Raw genomic sequence first — 8,542 nt, 5'->3', positions numbered from 1 at the left:
CCATATTCCCATAGCCCTGTTTCTGAAGAAAAAGGTGCTCTTACAGGTTATTGGTGGCCATGGAGGAATGCTTGGCACAGACAACCTGCCTGGAGCCTCACTGAAAGAAGAATGAAAGATTCTGGCAAAAAGAACCAGTGACTGATTTGGCCTCCAGTGAAAACAGAAGTGTTTACCTTTTTCCTGGCTATTGTAGGTTCTAAGCAATTGAGATTTCTGTTTCACTCACGTAAAGTAAACATACCCAACAGGCTAGATCCAGCCATCCCTTATATCCTTACAACACCCTGTGGGCCTCAGACAGCTTTGACTGCTGGAAAAGTGAACGTGAGAATGGGTCATTGGGACAGGCCATGTCTCCCCTCCTCTCCTTGACTTGGAAGTACTGTGTCAAGCAGTTCTTGATACACTATGGGACTGGTCAGCTTCTCAGCCTCTCACTCCCTCAAACAGCTAGAGTCACTTCTGTACTTAAAGCTCCAGACACCTTGAGAAACTACCCTGGAAACCAGGAACTTGCACTCATCCTGTGAGTGCTGCTTCATTGCCAATTGAACTCTAAACACAGGGATCAGTGTTCCTGATACTGTTTCTGGGGAATGTGACTGAAATCCCTCTGATGGGACATGAGACAAGAACCTGTGGTTGTCTGAAGGAGAAGTAGCATCTGGATCTAGTTTTCTTTCTCTTCAAACTGCTTTTTTGCTACTTGCATGCTTTTGAGAGATTGAAAACTATAAAACTGGGCCAGGGGGAAAAACAACAACATTGGCACTTGTCATCCTCCTCTTCAAAATAGCAGAAAAACCATGAATTTAATACTCCTCTTGAGTACCAGTCCTATATTGTTAAGATTAAATCCTTCTGGCCAAATTTATATTTCAAATACACTGAAAGAATAAAAAGGATTCTAAAGAAGAATAAGGGCTCAGGGTATAAAATGTATACTTCTTTATTTATACAAATAGGGTTTTAAAACAATCATATTTAAAAGAAATCTGCATTTTTACATTCACCGTCAGTGAGTTCCTGACAGAGAAGGCTGAGCATGATGATACATAGCAAGGTCCCACTGCAGGACAACAGTAGCTCAGGAAAGCACCATTTATTTGAGAAGCCGTAGGCGGGCTCTGGCATTCCTGTTGCACTGCTAGCAATGGGAAGTCTTAAACCTCTTCTTCCACAAGACTTCTTCAAATTCCCCCTGTTTATCAGCAGTGGCATCTTTGCATTGCTGGTACTTGGACACCGGGTTGTTGATGTTGCTCTCAGCCTCAGTGAACTCCGTCTCATACATACCCTTGCCTGTATACCAGTGCAAGAATGCCTTGTGCTGCAACATGGCACTGAACTGCTCTGAGGTGTGCTTGAAGGGTTCCTGGATGGCCGTGTTGTTACCAATGAATGTGGCCAACATCGTGAGGCCATGTGGGGGGATGTCACACACAAGTGTCTTCACGTTGTTGGGGATCCATTCTGCAAAGTAGCTGCTTATTTGTTCTGCAAGTTGAGCATCTGCTCATCCACCTCCTTCATGGACATGCGGCCTCAGAAGATGGCAGCCGCTATCAGGTAGCAGCCATGGTGGGGATCACAGGTTACCATCGTGTTCTTGGTGTCAAACATCTGCTGGGTGAGCTTGGGCCCTGAAAGAGCATTGTACTGCTGGCTGGCATGGCTGGACAGGGTGCAAGGCCAGGCATGCAGAAGTTCAGGCAGGGGAAGGACACCATGTTCACAGCCAGCTTGCTCAGGTCTGCATTCAGCTGGGCAGGGAAGCACAGGCAGATGGTGACCTTGCTCATGGTAGCCAACACCAGGTGGTTCAGGTCTCCATAGGTGGGCATGGGCAGCTTCAGGGTGCAAAAGCAGATGTCATACAGGGCCTCGTTGTCAATGTAGAATGTTTCATCTGCATTTTCCACCAACTGGTGGACAGACAAGATGGTGTTGTAGGGTTAGGTGAGGATGATAAGGGTTAGGTGGATAAAGGCTCAGCCCAGCACTGGGAACTAGTGTCTGGATGTTAGGGAGGAGGGGTGCCTGTTAGCCATCTCCTATGGACTATGATGACATATCAAATATGAAGTTGTCTGGTCTGAAACTCTGGCCAAATGGTTCCGATCTCACTGAGTCTAAGGTGCCAGTGTCCAACATCTTGGGCAAGGGTATGACACTGAAGGTGTTCATGATGCTGTCTGGGAACTCCTCTGGGATCTTATTGAGAATCAGGGTGCCCATGCCTGACCTGGTGCCACCTCCCAGGGAGTAGTGCAGCTAGAAACCCTGGAGACAGCCACACCTTTCTGCTCACCACTTCCAACACTGACTCCACCAGTGCGGCTCCCTCTGTGTAGTGGCCCTTGGCCCAGTTATTGCCTGCCCTGTTCTGGCCTATCAGACACAAAGACATGATGAGACACATACTCCAGGAATAATGACTGTGCTATATGCATTGTGAAGACTATAGGCTCCTCTGAGCAACTTTGGCTATTATTTTAGATACACTTTGGTGAAATAAAGGAAATGTTTTCTTTTTTTGGGTCCAGTCATGGGCCTGAACTCTGGGCCTGGGCGTTGTCCCTCAGCTCTTCAGCTCAAGGCTAGTGCTCTACCACTTAAGCCACAGCACCACTTCTGGCTTTTTTTTCCTGCTTATATGGTGCTGAGGAATCGAACCCAGGGCCTCATGCATGCAAGGCAAGCACTGTACTGCTGAGCCACCTTCCTAGCCCTCAGGAAATGTTTTCAATGTGTCTGGGACCCTACAAATCACCCAGGTTCTAAAGAAAGTAAAGACAATGTGGAGGAAGATACATTTTAACCCAAACCACGTGCGTACTTCTAAAAATGAGCAGAGCCTGGGGATGGGAAGGGGTCTCAGTGGTAGAGTGCTTGCCTCACATGCACAATGCCGTGGGATCGATTCCTCAACACCACATAAACAGAAAAAGCCAGAAGAGATGCTGTGGTTCAAGCGGTAGAGTGCTTGCCTTGAGCTGAAGAGCTGAGGTACAGTGCTCAGGCCCAGAGTTCAAGCCCCACGACCGACCAAAAAAAAATGAACAGAGCCTGCCTCAATACTGGAAAAGTACTTACTTTCACAGGAGGAACAGGAGAACAGAATGGTAAGAGGGAAGCTAAGCTGCAGGCACTTGTCTGCACCTTGCTCATACATAGCTGTGCTTTGATTTCTGGTGTCCTGAAGTGGTTCCCTGTTATTGCCAGGTATTTGAAATGGCCAGCAGCGCTGAAACCTTGTTGGAGGCATTCCCTGCTCGCTGTTCATTCCCTTCAGAGGCTGTTTGCAGACTGGCATTTATCTGTGCTGATTGAGTGGCCAGGGACATGACTCCCATGGACTGAAATAGGTAGGTTAGGTGAGGATGATATCTAGATGGATAAAGGCTCAGCTCAGCTCTGGGAACTGGAGTGCCTGGATGTTAGGAAGGAGGGGTGCCTATTAGCCATCTTCCATGGACCATGCTGACCTACTAAATATGAAGTGTCTGGTCTGAAACTCTATGGTTCCAATCTTACTGAGTCTAAGGTGCCAGGCTCTACGTCCACCATGATGGCCCGAGGAACATATTTGTTGCCTGTGGGAACAAGAGTTGACTTAGGCCTATACTTGACAAGGAACTTAAGGGCAGAGCTTATGATTCTAAGTGGCTCTCAGCATTCATTACAGAAATTACAGCATTTCAGACATGGAAACAGAAAAGATATCTTGAGAATGAATCACCATGCAAGAGGCTTCAGCAACTTTAAGGACGTTTGCAGTTGTCTATTTCCATGCATTTCATTCCTTTGCTTTGGGCATGGTGGCTGAATTCTCAGCTACTCAGGAGGCAAAGATGAGCATCAGGCTTTGAGTCTAATGGGGCAAAAGAAAGATGACAACACCTTTTCTTGTTGTTGTTGTTCATGGTGGGGCTTGAACTCTGAGCCTGGGCTGAGTCCCTCAGCTCTTCAGCTCAAGGCTAGCACTCTATCACTTGAGCCACAGTCCCACTTTCAGTTTTCTGAGTTGTTTATTGTAGATAAGGGTCTCAGGGGCTTTCCTGCCCAGGCTGAATTTGAACCATGATTCTCATTTCTCAGCCTCCTGAGTAGCTAGGATTACTGGTGTGAGTCATCATTGCCTATCAGCAAGAACCTTTCTCTTTTTTTTGTTAATTTTATTTTTATTGTAAAGGTGCTGTATAGAGGAGTTACAGTTACATGAGTAAGGAAATGAGAACATTTATTGTTGAACATTGTTACCCACTCCTTTGTTGTTCTCCCTTTCCTTCCCCAATTAAAAGTAGCTAGGTGCAGAGCACCATTGGCTCATGCCTATAATCTTAGCAACTGTGGATTTGGAGATCAAAGGATCGCTGTTCAAAGCCAGCCTCGGCAGGAAAGTCTGTGAGACTCTTATCTCCAATAAACTAATAGAAAACCAGAAATGGCACTGTGGCTTAAGTGGTATGGCTGCTTGTCTTGAACAGAAGAGTTGGGGCACAGTGCATAGGCCCAGAGTTTAAGCGCCACTGCTGACAAAAAAACAAACAAAACAAAAGAGCCAGGTGTGGCTCTTCAGCAAGTAAATGTAGAGGAATTCAAGTATAATGCTTTCCTGGGGAAAATACATAAAATACATATTTCTTGTGTTATAATGTTTCAATAATTGTTATCAAATAGCACATTTCCCTGTATTCAAATACTCAGAGCAACCTTGGGCAATTACTTGCAATTTGCCATTTAACCTGATTTTTCAAAAGGGATATCAGTTAAAATGATATAAACATGAGTTTGAGATTGCCCCCTTCCTAAACAATCACATGAAGAAAACTGGCCATCCTTCCTGATATGCAGGATCTAATAAAGACACAACATAAAATACTGCTCATAGGAGTGACACAATCCCACACAACTCTCAACCAAGGAACCACAAGATTAAAGTCTTATATCTTACTTAAGCAATATCAACACAAAATACCAAGGTGAGGACATCCCCAAATGTAGATCCATAAAACTCAAATACATTAAATAGCTCTGTCCTTTTGTTTGCACTTTTTCATTGGTTTATTACACAGGAAAACCAATTATCTACGATTCTGTTTGTATACAATAATGTAGAATGGAAACTCTTTATATAAAATTAAATGAATTTCACATTGACATTTACAAAAACTGAAAATCTACTCTGTAGACTTCAGTAAGGTTGTTTGTATTAGGAAAGACAATATGAATCATTTAAAAGCAGTGTTTACACATTATTATTGGGTTTTTCTACATCACAACAATGTTTTTTACTTTAAAAACCTTAAAAAGAATTTATTGTTGGCTAAGTATTCATATTCAAAATGCTGAAGTCCAGAAGTGTTATAGATTTCAGGGTGAGACACTTTATTTATGCTTTGTGATTTGGACTATTCACATATATATTAGTGACTGAACATCCCTCTTTAAAATTTTCAATTTCAAAAATTTTCTTTTTAGAAATTTAATCTGTATTTTAAAGAGGGCAATGCAACTGGGCTCTGGTTGCTGAAGGGTGAAATTCTAGCTACTCAAAAGTCTGAGATCTTAGGATCGCAGATTGAAGCCAGCTGGGGCAGGAAATTCTGGGAGACTCTTATCTCCAAGAAACTACCTGAAATAGTTGGTGCCATGCCACCTCCTATGCCACCTCTGCATGAGATCGTGTTAGACAAAGAGCTTTAAGGAAGCATGCCTGCAGGAAGAGGGTGTTGGTTCAAGGCATCCCATACACTTGGCTGCACCTTTATAGCCTCTACCTTTATTCTTACTATATTCTTCTTGACTGTACATTCGTTGCTTTTATTCTCGTTTTGGCTATTTTTCTATTGATCCGTGAACAGAGCATGTTGTTTCTTTCCAGTCCAATGGAGATGACTTCTCTAAATAATAAAGACTAGGACCAAAGATTAAATGTGGGTGATGCCCCAATCAATCTATCATCTGATGTGACGCTGCCTCCAAAAACTCCTACAACTTCACAAGCGGTTTTGCAGCTCACGCATAGTAAACATAAAAACTTAAAATTTCCAAATATGTTACAACAAGCAGAATTAATGAATTAAACAAAGCTAGAAGGAGTTATCCCAGAAGCCCAGAGAGTTCTAAAAAAAGGAACCCCTGATAATAAAAGGAAAAGAAAAATTGAAGAGATGAAGGACAATGCCTATGCCCAGAGTTGAAACCCCATGACAAGAAAAAAAAATCCAGGTGTGGCTAGTCAGCAAGTACAGGTAGGGGGAATTCAGTAAAAGGCTTTCCTGAGGAATTCACAAGTGTATACTCAAAAATTAAAACAAAATATATGGTGGAGTGGCTCAGGTGGATACAGCACTTGACTTACAAGATGGAGGCCCCAAATTCGAACTACAATACCACCCTAAGAAAGGCAGGAACTCCTTCCTTGTCATTAGTATTCCTAGGGACCTATTCTGCCACGGTATTGGAAGCCAGTTGGGAGACACTCACTAGCTGCCTCATTGTAATACACCTCGATTCTCTGCAGCTGTAAGCTGCTGTCTACATAGTAGTTTCCAGTGCAGTCAATGTTGTGCTCATTGCTTAGCATTTCCCAAAACTGAGATGGAAATAGAAGTGTATTATGGCCTAGAATGTTAACTGTCCAAACAATGGATTTTAAAATAACTATAAGAAACCCAAGTCCTGTTGACACAACTATTTTTGTAAAAAAATTAGATTTTTTAAATTAAAAAAGCACAAAAATTGATAGTATTTTAGTTTTGTTAATCTCTTTGCTATCTTGCTGAATAGAAGACATCTGGGTTCTCCTATGAGTATTCTATCTTATGGGATACCATATTCTGTTTGGATTCTATGACCAGAACCTGGTCTTATATGGACATTAAGTTGCCAAAGCAGTAACTTGAAGACTCAGCTAGAAGGGTCTCCAGAACCCCAAGGGTCCTCAGAGCATACACTGATTTAGACAACCACTGATTTAGAAAACACCCAACTTAAGGGAACTGAGTTAGGGCATGAAAACTCAGAGAAATTTGCATTAAGGTGGACGAACTGTTCTCAATTATCTGATACTCATCAGTTGACAAAAAGGGAATCCTCTGTATCTGTCAGCTCAAAGACACTGCACTCCTTTCATTCAAATCAGACCAAAAATGCATTAGTCTATTCCCAGGAAACTAAGTACAATGACTTGAGTCTCAGGTAAGACAAAGACATGCAAGCCTTGCTTAAAAAACCACACCCACCTGGGCCACACAAATTAGGGAAATTGGGGAAACTATCTGGGGGACTTGATTTCCAGGAGGTTAGGGACTACTATGGAGCCCCACCTACCTCAGCCTAGACATGACCACCACCACCTGCACCCTCCAACCCCATCCTCTTCCTCCTCATCCCCCTAAATTTGAGACTAGGATCCTAGGCCAGTGTCATGCTCCCCTTTGCGCCAATCTGGTTGCCACAGTGGCTTGCCGGTATGTACATGATCTCCCTCACGGTGTAGGGCTGCAGAGCAGTTGGATGCGTGTCCTCAGCAGTGGTGTACACAGAGGCAAACAGGTAGGGCTGGGGAGCAGGAATCTGACACAGCCAACTCAGATCCCCATTTAAACCTCTGGTTGTTACAGGGGCAGAGGAGATGGGGTGGACTTGATAGGCAGAGCCAGTAGGTGCTCCAGCTCATTCTCCCTACTGCTGGGTAATCAGAGATAGCTACCTGTTATCACTTAGCCCTGGCATCCAGCTGTCAGCCTCAAGTCAATTAGCACAGCTGCCACTCTATTTGGAACCTCTTGTCACACTGCCATCCACGTCCCACCCTGACTCACAAGAGAGGCTGAACCCTGGGATCCAGGAAGCAAGAGGAGGGGCTTCCTTTACACAAGGTACTTGTGCCAGAAGCCAAGAACAAGCCTACCTTCTATTTTTGATAGGAGGGCCTAGAACTGAAGGGGCACGTTCAGCTGTGATCCCAAGAACAAGCACAAACTGTTGGATTCCATGACTGATTTCCATTCTGGGAAGAGTCAGGGGCTTAGGGCCTTGCCTTCATACTCAGGTTTTCTTTTCTTTTCTCTTAAAAGCAGCTTGCTTTATTACTTAAGCCATAGGTCTACTACAGTCTACTTTTTGTTTCATTTGGCTTTTGCTCCAAGCATGAGAACTCAGCTCCTGCTCTGTGTGTGTGTGTGTGTGTGTGTGTGTGTGTGTGTGTGTGTGTGTGTGTGTGTGTGTGTGTGTGTGTGTGTGTGTGTGTGTGTGTGTGTGTGTGTGTGTGTGTGTGTGTGTGTGTGTGTGTGTGTGTGTGGCCGGAGTTAGGCACGTTGGTGTTAGGGCTTGAAATTAAGGCCTGGTGACTCTTTTTGAGATTTTTACTATTATTGAGATTAGGTGATTACCTAAATTTCTCTTATTTCAGAATATTGTGGAATAGTGATATTTAGTTGAAGTCACAAACATATTTTAACCTTCACAATGCAAATTGTCATTATTATGGTTGTTAAAGTTTGTGAATTCTATAAGCTTTGACAATACA

General features: G+C 43.6%; 1 pseudogene; it reads right to left on the bottom strand.

The window, feature by feature from the left end:
- Positions 1 to 1,150: 1,150 nt before the first annotated feature.
- LOC138825121 (tubulin beta-2A chain-like) lies at positions 1,151 to 7,572 on the bottom strand (annotated as a pseudogene).
- Positions 7,573 to 8,542: the final 970 nt, after the last annotated feature.

The sequence above is a fragment of the Dipodomys merriami genome, unplaced genomic scaffold (genome assembly GCF_024711535.1).
Source record: "Dipodomys merriami isolate MVZ:Mamm:240054 unplaced genomic scaffold, mDipMer1.0.p SCAF_1343, whole genome shotgun sequence".
Lineage (NCBI taxonomy): Eukaryota > Metazoa > Chordata > Mammalia > Rodentia > Heteromyidae > Dipodomys > Dipodomys merriami.
Note: the sequence above shows the minus strand (reverse complement) of the source record. Positions and strands in the feature narration are given on the sequence as shown.